The 18,361-nt window shown below is 35.8% G+C and overlaps 1 protein-coding gene across 2 annotated transcripts in view; it reads left to right on the forward strand.

Moving 5' to 3' along the window:
• Window positions 1–5,117: 5,117 nt before the first annotated feature.
• The window catches only part of LOC137254029 (battenin-like), a 59,947-nt gene continuing 46,703 nt past the window's right edge, over window positions 5,118–18,361 (forward strand). The window contains exon 1 of one of the 2 annotated variants that reach the window (XM_067791701.1): window positions 5,118–5,220. The gene's annotated coding sequence lies outside the window, so the exon portion shown is untranslated. Of the gene's footprint in view, window positions 5,322–18,361 lie in introns of both variants that reach the window. The other variant, XM_067791702.1, reaches the window with a different exon arrangement.

Below are 18,361 nucleotides of genomic sequence, written 5' to 3' on the forward strand. Positions count from 1 at the left end.
TAGACAAGTGTTCTATTGTGTTTTCACAAGATGGGTAACAAATGAATGATGGTGGTTAAGAAGACGAGGGAAATAGAAAAGGTAGTTGTACGAAAAGCCTTAGGTAGAAAAAGAGAAAGATCGAGAAAGTCAAAGGGAGAAGATACGAAGAAAATGCAACTTACAATTGATGCTTTCGAAAATCTAAATGACTATTTTAAAATCCAATTGACGTGATCGATAACCCAACTAACCAACTTCAAATTATTTATAATCATATTTACACTTTCTAAAATTCAGTTGACGTATTGCAAAATCCAAGTGACAATTCTAAAACCCAATTAACGCTTAACGCTTACAAATCGTTAATTTGACCGCAGGCTATATATGCGAGATGATAGACTCAAAATTTAAAAGCTTTTGTATCACATTGATAAAAACTCTTGTTATTTGTGAAATATAGTATTTAATTTGTGATAACACAACAGCGGGGTCAAAGCGTTGCTGATGGATCCATACAACGGCCGTTGTTTCAAATTTTCGCTCTTCATGTCGTTTTTCACAACCATCTGTTTTGATTGAAAATCTGCAGTTGGGTACAAAATATTAGCTGTTTTTCTTTTCTACTTACTAACTTAACTGGCGCTTACCGTTTAAACGTTCATGGCCGTCCAACAAAGCACGCCAGTCGCTTCTTCGCTCTGCCAACTAGCGCCAATTGGCCACAACAAGGGAGTTTAAATCGTTTTGCACCTGGTCCTTTCAGCGGAGTTGGGGCCGCCCTCTTCCTCTGTTTCCATAGCTAGGTTCCCAAAAAATTACTTACTTAGCCAGAGCGTTATCTTTCGTTCGCGTAACATGGCCAAGCCCGCGTAGCCGTTGCGTTTTGAAATCAAAACATATTAGATATTCCTGAAAAAATCGAGAGTACTCCATGCATACATGTATGGAGTACTCGCTATGGATCAAGCGAGTGCTCCAAAATTAACCACAATTCATACAAAAAATATGGTCCAATTTACATTGAGATGCCCTAGGACTGGACCATATACTCCAGCTCGGCATTACATCAGAGTAATCCATGGATTACTCCAGTATGACACAAGTGAACCACATGATCCAACGATTTTTGCAGGGATATAACACATCTTATCTTTTATAATATCGAGCCCTACCCGCATTTCTGGGAAATGTTTGTAGTTCTGGGAATTCCCGTTAATTAGTGCAGCGGAAAGAATTTTAATGTAACCGCCAAACTCAGTTTGTGTACATTGCGCTTTACTTTTTATTTTCTGCCTGCGCTTACCATTTTATTTTCTAAGCACAGGCTTGTTTTTTATTCTATGCCGGCGCTTAGGCAATTCGCGCGGTTTAGAACTAATTAGTATACATTATGAGCCATTTGCAGGGGCGAAAAATAATAATTTTTTCTTTCGGAGCCGAAAAAGTCCTGGTCAAAAAATTTTCCTAGGTGAAAATGTTTGAGTTCCTAGGTATCCCTATAGCAATATCATGTCGAATCATGCAGCGTTTTTATTTTTCGAACTTTTTGCATAAAAGTCCACATATAAAATGAAAATCTGTATTTTTATTTTTAAAGTCCGATAGAACTAGTTAAACTCGGACTTTTAAAAATAAAAGTCCCGAAATAAAAGTTAAATTAAGACTTTTATTTTTTAAGGCCGAAATAAAAGTCCGGCTTGATAACAAAGAAACGGATTATCCGAATTAAAAAAAATTTGGTACCAATCGATTCTCCTGGATTCCTAAAATTTAAAACCCTATGAACTTTTGAAAATTTCTGTTATTAATACTAGAAATTTATCATATACAAACTACATCGAAAATCTCGTAGTATAAATGGTGAGCTTGCAGTGGATTTTTGCAATTCCGCATTCTGCTATGATAGGAAAGCTTTCCAAAAAAAGAAATGGTCGTAATCGGTCAGTAGCCACGCCTCTTTCTGTACATAAAAATTTCCGCACAGAACATGCAATATTTGAGTATCTAAAGAAGCCACGCTCTTTAAATTTGGCACGAAAATTACTGACATTGCATGTAGTTGATCCACATAATTTATTTGGACAATGGGCGTGGCACCAACTACTTTCCAAATAAGATTTTTTGGACTTTCAAGTGCGATAACTCGTACATACTTTGAGGAATATTTTTGTAAATTGGTAAGCGAACTTCATATTTGTATTTGTACATGCCGACGGAAAAAGTTTTAAAATCGAGTTAAAGTCACACCCACTTGTATATAAAAATAACAAAACTGGCTACTTGAATTCATTGCTAAGTACGTCAATATGTCGGAGTTATTTCGGGACTATTGTGGGATCATTTAGGGATACTTCCGGTACCATTCCTGGATGTCTTTCGGGATCCCGTCAAGGTCATTTCGGGAGTTTTTCGGGATCATTTGGGGATCCTTCCGGCATCATTTCTGGATAGTTTTCGGGATCCGTCCGGGATTCCGTGAGGATTATTTCGGGACTTTTTCGGAAGTATTCCGGGATCATTTATGGATGGTTTTCGGGATCGCGTTGGGTTTATTTCGGTATCATTTGGGGACTCTTCCGGTATAATTTCTGGATGGTTTTCGGGATCCCGTTAGGGTAATTTCGGGACTTTTCCGGGACTATTTCTGGATGATTTTGGGGCCCTTCCGGCATAATTTCTGGATAGTTTTCGGGATTTGTCCGGGATCCCGTCGGGATCATTTCGGGATTATTTTGATAACATTTTGGGACCCTTCCGGAATAATTTAAGGACTCTTCGAAACCGGTAGTTCACCACACATGATTTTTTTAATTATGAGCTTTTTTAATGTTTGTTATTCGTAATTTTGTGTTTTCTAGTCGTGAGGATGGTTTCAGATTGAAACCGAAATATCGATCAATTATATAAATTATAATACCACAAAAAATATAGTGTTTTATTTATCTTTGCGGCCCTGAGCTCAATAATTAACCAAGAAGTTAAAATTTTGTTTTTAAGTTAAATTAATTCATATGACAGTGGTGAAGGAATTACTATTCATAGAACAAAGGAGTAAAACTACAATTAGCTAAAACTAAAGAGAATTTTTTAGATGAAAATAGTGTTGCTTTTTCGTGTGTTTAGCTGGTAAAAATATTACAAAAAGTGCAGTTATAGCTACTTTGAGTATATCGCAAACATTGTTAATGTCAGCGAGGGATAATGCTAAGTGTGTCAATGTTGTTGAAAATAAGGAAAATAAGGTACGAAAAGAATTCCATAACAAAACAGACATAGCTAAAGTATATTAAAATCATTCATTGAAAAGTTGCCTGCAGTCCCTTCTCATCATTGCCGTAATAAGAGCAATAAACTGTACATTTCACATGAGTTTCGTAAGGCTATATAAATGTTATGTTAAACATTTAAAGAGCATCAACCAAGAATCAGCCAAGTTATCTTTGCGAGTTTTCCGAAATATTTTCAACAATGAATTTCATATCGGATTTCATTTGCTCAAAAAAGATAAGTGCGTGAATTGCCAGCGTTATAAAAATTTGGAAAATGAAGCAAAAAGTGATTTCCGTCATACTGAAGAGTACAGAAATGACATTCAAGCCAAGGAAAAATCTAAAGAATTAATTCTGGAGGACCAAAAAAAAGGAAATCATATTCTGAGTTTTTATGTGCTAGTTTTGATCTTCAAAAGGTGCTTAACACTCCTCACGGGAAAAGCGTTAACTTATTCTATTCACGAAAGTATGCGTACTACAACGAAAGTGTGTATGAAAACGGCACCAAAAATGGATATTGCTTTCTTTGGGGAGAATCTGATTGAAAAGGGGTTTCAATGAAATTAGCACAATTATTTTTCAGTACTTAACATTAGTAGATGAAAGAAAAACTCACGAATCAATAAGTCTTTAGTGTGATAGCTGTGCAGGTCAAAACCGGAACAGAGCCATGCTCGCTGCCTTGGCGTTTTTCCTGGAGAAGTCAGTGTTTGTTAAAAATATGAAAATAACATATTTGCTACCTGGACATACCATGATGCCAGTAGACTCGATTTATAGCATTATTGGGTCTTTTATTCATGAAAACTGTTTGGGCTCACAGAATGGTATACCATGATTGGTAGTGCTAGGACCAATCCAACAAGTTATACGTGAATCGCCATGTATCACTCTCATTTTAGGGATTGGAAAAGTTTTGCAAGTGCAATTATTCCACCCACATTTAGAATTAATTTCCAAAAATTACGTTCCGCCTCATTCGAGAAAAACAGCTCTATTATTAAATTTAAATATGAATACTTTGAATGCTCTGAAACCAAAGAATATGATGTGAAATCAATTCCAAAATTCAGACGCAACTCTTCATTATTAAACAATGGCCCTCTTCCACTATAGAATAGGGATATTAGTATTTCATTAGCTAAATATAAAACTTGAAAGACCTCTGTGATAAGAACATAATCCCATAAAAATTTCAAAAGGAATATTTGAATCTGAAATCCGATGAAGATATTAGAGATATTCTACCAGAAACAGATGAGAAAGATAATGTAAAATAATTTATTTTGAAGTTCCAAAAAGTTCTTTTGACAACTAAGAGTGAGAAATGAAGTTTCTATTTTTTTACTATACATAAGTGCAATTATTTGAAATTGAACTGAAACTACCTATACGAATGTATTTATATGAAATAATTTAAGTTTTTTTAGATGATTTTTTTTTTTACTTTGTAAATTGGTTGAAAATGAAAAAATAAAAATAACTGCCAAATACTAACAATAGTGTTTTTATGTCTATATTTTAAGGTAACTGCCATATCTTTGAGAACGAGCAATTATGGTGACAGCGAAAAAAAATGTAAGCAACAAAAAATTGTAATCTCTCACTGATAAAAAAATTTTACACATTGCATGGCTTTTCTAATGCAATAAGAAGGAATGGTAAAGAGTTTCAGACAATAATCAGCTTTGAGTGCCATAATAAACAAAATAACGTTCTCCTGTAAAATTTACATTTTGTCGCTTACCTTTTTTTCGCGGGTAGGGCTCGATATTATTTTAATTTGCTCAGTGTTGCTTTACTATATATATATCTCCTTATATTTCGAATTGCCTACAGGGAGTTTATTTATTTATATTTCCTTTTAAATAAGTAATACTCAATTATGATTTTATTTTGAAATCATTTAGTCGCGTTTGTTTTGTCGGTGGAGCGAGTAGAATTGAGAATTAAAGCGAAACTATATGTGAGTGTGATTAAGGTGTTTATAATAATTTTATTACAAATTTATAAAACTCAAAAATTATAAGAAAATTATTACAAACAAAAAAACAGACTTAGCTCTAAGTAAGTAGTATTGTGAAAAGAGGACTAACACAACTCCTAAGAAAACTGAGTAGAAGTCAAATTTACAGATCTATTGTGATGTGAAGTTTCCTTTCAAAGCTGTGCTGAGGATTTTAGTAAATCTATGTGTAGTATACCTAACACGTTTTTCTACTTAAAAAAAAAAAAAAAAACAATGCAAGGCGCGATAACATCTGAAAGGATTTTAGGCCGGGCTTCTCTTCCAACTTGTGTCGTGCTCCCTTTAATTTTTCCTACAAATTAGCGGGACGGAACCTATGTGTTTTGGGCCAACTCCAAAGAGCATCTGGAAGGCAGATGAATTTTCACTGAGAAGATTTTCTCTTTTGGGTTCGCTTTTAAACTTTTGGTTTCATTTAAAAATTCTCTTTGTTCTAACGCAATATTGTGCCTACATGGTGACTATCATATCATAGATCTCGGGAAAACAACTTGTGTTGTTCAATCCTGAACGCCCAATTACTTCACCAGATGAATTGAATTGCTTCTGAGAGAAATCACAAAAATTTCGATTTGTGTCATATTCATTAAACAGTAATGTATTTGGCGATGGAATGATAAATGTAAAGCCATACAATGAACTACGATTAGCCCCTAACTTGTAGAGATAGCACTAAGACAAAAACATGACGGAGTTTCCAGTAGCACACACGACTGTGCGCTCAAAAAAGGACAGGACTCGTAGATTCTCTACACTTAAGCAACAACTCTTTTTGTAAAAATTTTGGAGGATAGGGGGTTTCTAGAAAACATGCGACTTAGACGATCCCTTTTATCCGCTGAAATTATCGCAAAATCAGTTCTTTAGATATCATACAAATTAAAGGTACAACCTTTGATATGAGTACAATGTTGCATAAAAGTACTAAGTTTAATATAAATAAAACGTTTTATACAGGTACAAAGTGAAAAGTTCCATACAAGTACCATATTTCATAAGGGTTACAAACTTTCATATAAAAACATATTTTCACAAAAACCCTTGTGATATCCAAATGCTAATTTTCAATGTTGATGGGACCTAGACCTGCTGATCGAAAAGGAGCAGCCCAAGAAGCTATCATAATCTCCAACTATTTTAGAGAGCCTTCCTTCTTGTCACCAGACTTAACTAAGATGATGTTAGCGTAGAAACCCAACTAAGAACTACTTAGACTTGCTAACATGAAATTTTTCGGACTAATAAGGTAATTGACAAAAAAAGTACTCTTTTAACATAAGTCACGCTGTTGTTTTAGTGTCAAAAAAATTCGCCGAAAGTTTAGGAAAATGTTCTTGTACTATCGTACTGTTTCGAAAATCAGACTGTTGCCAAACCTTCGGATCTGGAAGCCCCTAAACCCGCCGTACTCTCCTTAAGCAGCTTACAAAGTCAATCCTAATATATGGCATGGAATCATGTATTAACGTAACATGGTGGTTCATGGAGTACAAAAAAAAATATTTTTCAGTAGATCAATTAGACCTTGGGCTTGGCAAAGTATTGGAGAAAATTTTGTGATATAATACACAATAATAAATCCAAGCTTATATGATGTAATATCAATATCGTTGAAAAATCATAAAAAGAGAAATGTTATCCTTTATTGCTTTGTTGATAAAAACGCAAAAATATATTTTTGTTTATAACAGTATAATACTGTCAACTCATTGCAAATAGTTATAAAACAATTATTATGATTAGAATTACTGCCCACTTTTGCAATAATACTTTGAACTATTGCAATAAAAAAGTATTCATAAACAATTTGGTTACGGACGAATGAAGTAATTATGGGTTATAAAACTAAATTTTTGGTTGCTTATTTGTAGATATCGAATTTTTAACATTTTAAAGAAAGACGCCTAAGTAAATCCCCACAGCATACAGAGGAAATGAAGTTCTTAGAAGCCCTTGCAGTTGGAAACATTCACTCGCCACCGCCATATGGCATATAATTTTCTAATTTTGCAACAACGCGTATCGTATTTAGCTTTTTTCCTCGTAGAGGGCGTGGCATCGTCAAATTTTCCAAAATTGGAAACAGATTTGTTTATACAGCCGAAATATTACTCCTCGAAAGAAAACATATTAAAACAATATAAAATTAGTATTGGGGCGTGACACCGTCCTTTTTTAACAACCTTTTGCATCCAGTGCCAAAATAAACCTACTGTGAATCTTTCATTAAGATCGGTTGAAAGTCTTAAGCTCTCACAAATCATATAAAAAAAAAAATAAATGTAAGGCGCGATAACCTCCGAAGAGATCTAAGGCCGAGCTTCTCTTCCAATTTGCGTCGTGCTCCTCTTGATTTTCCCTACAAATTGGCCAGACGGGACCTACATGTTTTATGCTGACTGCGAATGGCATCTGCAAGGCAGATGAGTTTTCACAGAGAGCTTTTCATGGCAGAAATACACCTGGGGCGCTTGCCGAACACTGCCGAGGGGTGACCCCGCTTAGAAAAATTTTCTTCTAATTGAAACACCTTATTTCTAAAATTTTGATGTTGCTTTGCCCGGGGTGTGAACCCAGGGCATACGGTGTGGTAGGCGGAGCACGCTACCATCACACCACGGTGGCCGCCACAAATCATATACTCACAAAAAAATTATAATTTTTGTGAGAAGCTCTTGGAGCGCACCTATAATTATTCGACACAATTAGGATTAAAAAGCATATATCGTCGCTTGGCGCGCAATACCGCGTATTTGATAGAAGACAAATTGTGTAGGAGGAAGAAAAAACTGATTTTTAGCCAAACCGTTGCTCCAATCTTGAACTAATCTAACATTTTATTTCATTTCGGGTTGCCTCACCATGTACATATATAAAATTTACCAAAGAAAAGCACTCAAATTGCAAAAAAATAACTTTTTGAAAAATACGCGGTATTGCATTGCTTTATTTCAAAGATAGGTTCCATAAAAGTTATTTTATTTATTATTAGCAAAGTAAATATATATTCTATTTTTTAAATAAAGTTAAATTAGTGTTGAAATAACTAAGCAACTAAGCGATTATGGCTTATTTATCGTCAAAAGGTAAGTTATCGTAGAAGTTGTGGCAATCAGGTGGTATGACTTTCTTAAGTTGTTGTAAATGTTGAAATTTAGTTTTGGTTATTTTCACACGTGAGTTGTAGAGTGCAGAGGATATATATTCTCCTAAATTCTTTTTAGATCGCCTGGGTAGTATCTTGTAATCATCGTTAGTTTAGTTTAATTTCAATTGGATTGTTCCGTTAGACAAGTATTTTAATATACGCAAATTATTGACGACATGTTCTCCTGTTCCTATACCAGGTCGTATAGAGCTGTATGTTTAGTATTGTTTGTTGCTATAATCTTTAAAAAAGGTGTGGTCTACCAATCTTGCTTCATATGGGAATGGTTTTACTCGCGATTCCTCTGTTGCAAGAGCATATTGGCTTGGAAGGTATACTCAAAATCAAAATCAATTTTTGTGGAGCGAATGAGAGCCATTTTGTATCTAACCTCTTACAAGAAGGAAAAATTACATTTTAGAAAGTCTATATTTTGAATTATATGCATTTACTTACGTGAACTTGAGTTGACTAACTATCAAACACTTGGTTTAGTAATTTTTTTTTAATTATTGTTCAAGAAGAAAATGTTTAATATTTTCCTAAAAAATCATGCTTTACTTTATAGAGTAATATAAAAAATCACAGTGTATATTTATAAAGTTACTAAAATAAGGCCTACATTCAACTCTACACATCTTTGTGTAATAGTCAGAACTAAAATATAAGCGGTATTGCGCTCAACTTTTTTTATTAATTTTATACGCAATATTGCTTTTGATTTTTATTTGGGGTTTTGTTGATAAAAACGGCGGAATTTTAACGTAAATACATTAAGGGCGATGAGTCCTAGTCGGGGTAACGAAATTTCGACTTTCGAAATTTTGGTATATACGCGGTATTGCGTTTTGTGAATACGCGGTATTGCGCGCCAAGCGACGATATAATAAGTGTGTACCTAAATGGTGAATTAAGGAATAACAACAAGAAGGAACACTTAGAGACCAATTGCAAAGCGATTTCGAGCTCAATACTCAGCCCCCTAGAAGCTAGCTGATGAAGAAGTGAAATTCAGAAACATGTTCTAGTACCCATTGCCGTTTGTAAACTTTGTAATTTTTCTCTAATATCAATAACAAAAACAATTGTATAAAGGAATAATAGCATGTCTCGCTAATTATATACAGAGAAGATTTTTACATCAAGATTGTATAGGGATACTAGAGTACCCGGCAGACTTTGTTTCATTTCATTCATCATCATTTATTGCAAAAATAGTATTAGTACAATAAGATCTAGGATCTTTTATAGTACAACAAAAAGATAAATCGCAATGTAAAAAAGAACAAAAGTCATAACAGGGGGTTATGTAAGTTAAATAATCACATCAAACATAGAGAATTATCGTAATTTACTAGTATCTAAAATAAACAAATAATTAAATTCAATAACAAAACATTGTATACACTCATACATATTGATGGCGAAAACTGAAGAAGTATAATGGTTTCAACTAAAATGAGCATAAAGAACATTTTTAAAGTTGCTTTTATTTAGACTACTACGTACGGATACTGGAATAGAGTTCCATAGGCGAATGGCATTGACAAAGAATAGCCGTCCAGATGATAGATAGTTATAAGTTGGTACTATTAGGTCGTTGATTCGAGCAGACCTGGGGAATATTAGCTTATCATATAGGTAACTAGGCTCCTTATACATGATAAGTTGACAAAGGAAAATGCTGTTCCTAGCTTTCAGATATTCGAAGATTTCACAGCCCAGTAGACGCGCTCTCCAGCTGGATATATGATCAAATCTGGCTAAGCCGAATACATAACGTGTAACATGATTAAATGCTACATCAATTTTATGAGCAGACTGGGAGCTCAGTTTACTGTACACTAGCTCAGAGTAGCAAATGATCGGCATAATAAATTGAATTGCAAGTTTTCTTCTAACATTGACCGGAGTATAAATAGCAGACATTCGTAAGTTTCTTAAGATATAGTATACTTTCTTAACCACCGAATTTACATGATCATCACAGGACAGCGTCGTGTTAATAACAAAACCAAGATTAGTCACTTTTGAAACGAGTTTGAGACATTTACTGGCAACGCGCAAGGGCGGAATACTTGAGAAACTTATTCGTTTATTATTAGATATAGGCAACACGTATGATTTCTCACTGTTCATGCATAAGTCATTTTCCTAGCCCATTCAAATATGGATATTAAGTCATTATTCAATCTTGAGCATAAATCGTTTGTCCCCTCATGATTTCCCGACAAATATAGTTGGACATCATCAGCATATGCATGCATATGAGCATGCTGGCATGCATTAAATATGTCATTAATAAAAATACTAAAAAGTAGTGGACCCAAGATAGAGCCTTGGGGTACCCCTGCCAATAGTGGTTTTAGACCTGAAGTTTCGGAGCCGACTTTGACAAGCTGGGATCTACCCGTCAGATAACTTCGCATGAGCCGCACTGCGGAGTCATCAAAACCAAAATAATTTTTTAATTTTAAGCACAGCAGTCATGGTTCACAGAGTCGAAGGCTTTTGAGAAGTCAAGCAGGCATAATAAAGTCAATTGGTTTTTGTCAAAGGGTGCCCTGATGTCGTCTAAAATTTGTATGATAGCCGTGGAACAACTGTGCTTTGATCGGAAGCCTGACTGGAATGGTGATAGCAGACTATGTTTGCAAACATGGTCTTGAATTTGTTCCGACAACAATATCTCAAAGACTTTCGAGAGTGCTGGCAAAATGCTGATAGGCCGAAAGTCACTAGGACAATCTGCAAACTTAGTTTTTGCAATGGGTATAACCGTGGCAATCTTCCACATATCAGGGAAGCAGGAGGTAGTAATACTGTGGTTGATAATATGCGTCAATGTAGGAAGAATGTACGGGGCAATTATTTTAACAAATTTGAGCGGTATATTGTCCTGACCGATTGCGTTGGACCTTATTTTATTTATGCATCTCACCACATCAAGTTCTGAAACAGCTGTAAACTCAAATACTTGACAAACAGGAACCACATATAAGGGAGGGGTTGAGAAACTGGTATTAAGACAAGACGGGTTAGCTTGGCTCACACAAGCTGAATTAAGATCTTCAGGATTAAGGGAACAGTCAGAACTCTCACTCACATGTACACGAAGTTTTTTTCAGATTACGCCACAAAACATGATTAGGCAACGATATATTCAACATTTTACTGTAGTATCTGCATTTTTCTCTCCTAATATAGGCTGTGGTCTCATTTCGTGTAAGTTTGTATGCACGCCAATTTGCGTCGCTTCAGTTTTTCTTCCAAAGGGAATAAAGCTTATTGCGCTTGATAATCATAGCACGGACGGATCTATTAAACCAAGGGCAAGAGGAAGATCTGTTGCTATATACCCGAGATGGAACGTGAGTTGTATAGAGGTATAAAATAATTTCATTTAAAAATCTCAGCTTTTCATGCACCGAACTCAAGCTCCAACAAGCAGACCAATTTATGCTGGAGATGTCTCCAAGAAGGTTATTTACGTCCAGTCGTCGATAATCTGGTGAAATGGATGGTCTAGCTACTGCACTGTGGTTATCGAGCACTACATCAAATGAACAGAAAATTAGATCATGGTCTGAGATAAAGGATAATTGATCAAACTTTAAGACTTTAGACGTATCGGACACAATGAAATAGTCAAGAAGGCTGGGCAGCAGTTCTGTCCATACCTTGTTGGTACGCACACATTAACCACTTCAAGACCAACACTTGAAACAACGTCTAACAAACGGCAGGTATACGGGTCACTACATAAGGGATTAACATTAAAATCTCCGCAGATAATTATATCAGTGTTATCAACTGCGACCGAGGACAACATTGTAAAATATTCCTTCACGTTGCACAATTTATTAGGGTTATAGACGCACGGAAAAAGGACTTTGGACATTGAACTAGACACTTCAACTAGCAAAATCTCAGTGACGCCAACAGCTATACTTGATATGATTCTCGACTTGAGATGTTTTTTACAATACATAGCAACACCACCACCTTTCTTTACCTTTCTATCCATCCTATAGAGTACGTATCCCTTTATGCCAAAATGGTCATCAAGTATTTCAGGTTTAAATCAAATCTCGGAAACACAAATGATATCAACACTGGATTGTTCAAATATCGCTCTGACTACATCCATCTTTTCACCATTTAAACTACGAGCATTAAAGTGCACCACGTTGAAACCTTTATGGTGCCTGCATAGGACATTAAGCAAAGCTAGGCTATTATTCGCAATGCCATTCGCATTTCTACTATCTCCAAACACTGAGTACAATCCAATTAAAAGCAACTTTAAAGTAAGTTATAGACAAAGCCGAAGTAAAAGAAAAAAAATAAATTAATGTTTGCGCCATCTTTACATAACAAAAAACAATGAATAAGCATATGAACTTAAGGTTGGCGAAATCGATCCAGATCAGCCTCACTGGTAACTTTTGTTGGCTGTGCGGATGTATCAAGTCCATGCCTAACGTAGACGCAGCCACGGAGCGTGAATGCCGCCTGCAGCTTTCCCTGCCGCCTTAATTGGATAGCCGGTTGTAGCAAAAGCCTATTTTCCTTGGTAAGGCTCTCGTATAGGTGGAAGTTTCCCTGGATACCAAGGGGTTCCAGAGAAACAGCGCTTTTCATACGCCTACGGTGCTCCCCAAAAGCACGGAGAGTACGATTGCGATCCAGCGGCGAATGGAACTTGATCACAATCGCACCGTTGTTGCCTGCACGTGAGGGTCTCGTGCGGAAAATGTCCCTTATTTGCGGTGACTGAAAATCAATGGACATGCACACCACGTTAAAAATACTTTTTAGGTTTTCGCCCTCCTTATACGGGACACCAAAAGCGACAGCATCAGCAGCGATATCAGCAGTCAGTTTTTGCTGAAGTCCTTTTGCCAACTCTTTTTTGAGATTTTCTATTTCGGACTCAGACTTTTCTAATCTCTCCGTCAACAAAGAAATCTGCGTGGATGAGGCAGACAGAGTGTTGGTAAGTAACAAGATCTCCTCTTCGATACGTTTATTTATTTGTTTCTCCACTTCATCTAATCTTTGAGAGACGCCCTCTACCAAAAGCCGCGACTGGGCAGTCTGTTGATGCACCTTCGACTCGAATTCCTTCAGGGTGTTGTACACTGCTGAGAGGGTGATAGCTGCAGCCCCATCAACTTTTTGTGTTTTCGCGGCGGGGGAGCCCTTGCTCAAACGACGTTTTACTGCGGGAGGAGTAATGTTTGGCATATTACCCAAGCGAAGACACCAGATCCAATATCGAAAACAACTTTGACGCACCTGGTCACCTTAATATATGTTAGCTGGGTGGCAACCCTGAACACTGTACGAATAAAAAGTATTTGCGCACTTGCTTACGTCGCTATTCACTTAAGCGAATTTATTTGGCGCTATTACAGAGTTATGTATGTATATAACGAAGTTAAAAAACTTACAAATTCTGTCGGAAAAATATCAAAACACGCTTTTTATAACATGTATCACAGTACAAGGCACTATATTTAATTCTTATGGAATTTACCCTTTTATTTAATTTAAATTTTATTTATTTACACAATTTGTTGATTGTTTTTCGGCAGACGTATTGTTTGCGGACTTAACACGAGCAGGGTTGTCAGATTATTATTGTTCTTTTAGAAAATTGGTTTGTCCGCCTTAAAAAATTGAACCTCGGTTCCCGTCTTCACTATCTATCCCATTATCTTCTATTATTTCTTATAATTATTATACCTCCTTTATTACATCCCCACTCACACTCCCAATATCACTCTCACTCCCAATCCCACTTCCACTTCCATTCCTACTCCTACACCTACACTTACTACCACTAAACTTCACATTCGATTCCCACTTAAACTACAACTCCCATTTCCCCTCCCTGTCTCGTCTTAATCTACTGTATCTATAAAATTCAATGTCTGCTCGTTTTGGCAGTTATAACTTTTGAACGACAACATAGAATGCCATTGAATTTTGTATAGTGATTCTAGGTGTTCCTGGAAGTAACATAGGGATGTTCTGTGATGGAACTGAGATGCCACTATTATCAAGTACCACGAGGGCGGAGTCTAGATTTAGATAAAGACCGAATGTCCTGCACAATAAGTTTTCCAAAAATAAAAGTCCGGATTCAACTTTTATTTTCGGACTTATAAAATAAAAGTTCCCTTTTAATTTTTTAGGTTGAGCTGGCTGGTCCATGAGGCCCCTTTTAATTATTTCGTTCGGAATAAAAAATTTTTAGTCTAGAAGTTATTTTTTCTGAAGCACTTTTATTAAAAAAGAAATAACAGTTTGGTTTCCTGTACTAATCCATTCTATAGCTCTTGAGCGTAATGTACAAATGTACATGTGAATATTTATACAGTTACTGAAATGAAAGTGTTTCTAAAGTACTCTCTGGGGATTTTTACTTGTGATCGTTTAAGTTTTCCATACATATTTTTTTTAATTTCTAATAATTTTTTGTTTTTAATATTTTGCCAATACTCATGTGCAACGACTATGTTCAGATATTGATTTAGCACAATTTTAATTTTAATTACTCACACCAAAATATGCCACTTTGTTATATATTTATTTATTTTATTTATTGGGTTGGATTGTCGCCTGTTTCTTGGCACGTGAGTTTCAAACAACGATCTCATTGAAGTGGCTATTGAACAGGATGCGTGTGTTTTAAAATAGATCTCACTTTTGTTGTTGTGGTTGATCATTTGTAGCATGTTTTTTGATTATGCGAATGTTTTTTTGGACTTTGTACGTACAAACATGTGATTTAGGTATCTCGACACCTACACAGTTTTCGAGATTGGGAGCAAAAAGGAGTGATTCCAAGCGCCTTTAGGAAATTTTATGATTAAATTATTCAAAAATTTTCTATTTGTTTTGTCCTTATGTTATTTCATAGAAATAGAGGGTCGCGACGGAGTATTTGTTCATATTGTGAAGAATATTAGCATCAATAAGCTGATACTAAGCAGCCAATCGAATGTACGTAAACAAATCAACCATCATTTACACACATACATACAAGGCAACGGAGAGACACTCACAAACACAGCCCAAGTAGTACTCACGTATGCACACGCATATGGCTACAAACTACAAATATACATGTATATTGCTGGTAACCATGCGTGAAGTTCGCGAAATTACTAAACCTTAGGAGAAATGGGTGAAAGAGGAAACCGAGAGTATAAAAGCAGCGCAAGCTGAGGCATGACTAATCAGTTTGCTTAAACGCGCAATTAGTTGTGAAGTAAGAGTTATTGTGAAGTATTCTCAAAGTAGTCTAATAAAGACCATTTTGCATTACTGAAGATTGGAGTTATTTATTCGACAATTTAGCGATTCGGAAGATAGCAGAAGGTTTCAAACAAGCCGAATTTCCCCTAAATTCGTTACAATATGTAAAAACAGTTAAAATTGCACCTAACTTGTTCGCACCAAGATCCAAGATATAAACCGTTCTGAAAATGGTTTAGAATACAATCGAATTAAACGTCGAAAATTGTAAATGTATTGGTACATTCGAATTTCGATAGATGCAAAATAGATAAAAAATATTTGTGTGCAAAAAATGTTATTAAAGGCCAAGAGTTTATATCCTACTACAATTTTAAGCAAACTTCTTGTAACACTATGGCCTCATTCAGTGTACCTCACTGACCAGACAATTTAACCTAACCTAACCAAGGATTATCGATTTGTATCGTTAAGATATCGTTTTGTTATAGACCAGTTATCGACGAGTTACCGGTGTGCTTTCGACAAGTAATCGGTTTGTTATCGATAAAAACGTTGTCAACTGATCATGGGTTTGCATTCACAGGTACCGATAATATTTCGTAAAACATACCTAAGTGATTTTGTAAGGGTTCAAGCAAATTGGAAGGGAAGCTCGACCTAAATCTTCTCGGATGTATGTACAAATGTATATTGCGCATTGTATTAAGAACATTGTTGAGTACGAGGAATTTCTTTTATGAGCTATGCAATGATTCAACTGGGAATGGCTTTGCAATGGAGGCACAGTTGCCAAAAGAGTTTTCGGAGTCAATGAACTTGTAAATTTAATTTTAGCATTGCAATTTTTCAGATGCCATATGGTTCATCAAGCGCATGATAGAAGTTTAGCTTCTTAAATTCGGAATAAAGCATTTTCCACAACCGTTAAAAAAAAGTCAACTTGATAGTGGAAATGTTTTTCACTACATATTTTGTGTCGAATCTAAGCGACATGTGCAAGGACAGATGAATTTCGTTGAGAAGCTAACTGAAATGCATTCGAAGGAGTTGCCAAATCACTGCCGATGGACATCCTGTATTTTCCAAATGATTTTAGTGTAACTTGGTCCGTTACTTGGAGCGGAGACCGTGGGTTAGTTAGCCGACTACGTATGCTTGTTTCCTTGAAATTAATGCCCCTAAACTTTATGTCCATAGTCGTGACTCAATTTTGGTGGAAAAACTAAGTGGAAACTACAGCGTTTAGGTGCAAAATCTAAGATCATAATAAGACTCCAGCTACTAGCACTGCATAGTTTTTCGATCTTGAGGCACCAAGTGACCAAACGATTTTATTTTATACGCCCTGATTCCTGATAACGATTAAGTCGCTTAAGTCCAGAAATCTACACACATCTTATAATACTGGCAAAATTTGGCTTAAGTTTCAAAATTAAAAGTCCTTAAAGGAGAGGAGATAGACCCGCCAAAGTATACCGAACTGATTAGGATGATAATCTAATTTTTATTTAGCAATGTAAATATGCTAGTCTGTCTGGTTGAACGCAATCTAGTCCCTTAATTTTTGAGATATTTTGAGGAAATTTTGTGCACGGACTGACCGGATTGGTGGCGACCGTGTAAATTATCCATGGCATGAGCAGCTTAGTAAAACAGCCAATATCCATATGTATAACAAATTTCCTACGAGTACATCCTAAATGTCATTCAAATCGGTGGAATAGTTGGCGAGATACATAGTACCGGATATGCTTGTAGACAATCGTAGGTGGTCTTTTTTATTTGGCTGTTTCCGTTGCAGATCCCTTGGTCAACATGCAGGATAATATTTACAAAATTCCGTCGTTGCTAAATGATATTGTGGCAAATATTAGCATCACTATGATGTTAGTAAATAATCTCAATAGCAAAAACAGCAAGCAGCCACACTTACATATGTACATGTACACATTAAAGTAAGCAGCCACATTTATTGAATTTTTGAGGTACTACTCCCAAAGTAGTCTAAATAAAGATCATTTTGCAATACTGAATATTGCAGTTATTTATTGGACAGTTCAGCGTTTCGAACTTTAGCAGAAGGTGCATAATTAACAGGAACTCCCAAAAATTCGTTACAATATGTTCCCATCAAACCAAAACTGTGTATATTCCAGATTTGAACGACTATCAGAATATGTCCAAAGGTGTGGGAAAACGTATCGGAAGACGCACTTTGGCTTGGGCATTAGTTATCTGAAAGCGAAACTTTAAAAATATGTTTCACGGTTTGGTGGCAACGTAGTATAAGAAGTTAAACTTCAAAAGCAAAAATGTATATTTTATTCGCCTCACATGTTTCCTTATAAATACAAACTTACATACATTATTGTTGTTGCCCAGATTGCCGTTAACCGCAAACAAGCCTTGATCAACAAATAAACAATTCTACTTAGTACAATTACAATTACCCTTCAACAATGCCATGGCGAACGTCCGTAGCAAAGTCAAATATGAACGAGAACATGAAGTACCGATAAAATTATGCAACGTTAAACCAGTTTTCACCAGCCTCTCTTCATGTGTTTTCGTTTTCTTTTTTCTATAATCAAAAGATTGGCCCCCAAAAACAGCGGTTCGAAGTAACCAATCAGCGCATTATATTGGGCGCAATGTATG

Source organism: Eurosta solidaginis, chromosome 5 (genome assembly GCF_040869045.1).
Source record: "Eurosta solidaginis isolate ZX-2024a chromosome 5, ASM4086904v1, whole genome shotgun sequence".
NCBI lineage: Eukaryota > Metazoa > Arthropoda > Insecta > Diptera > Tephritidae > Eurosta > Eurosta solidaginis.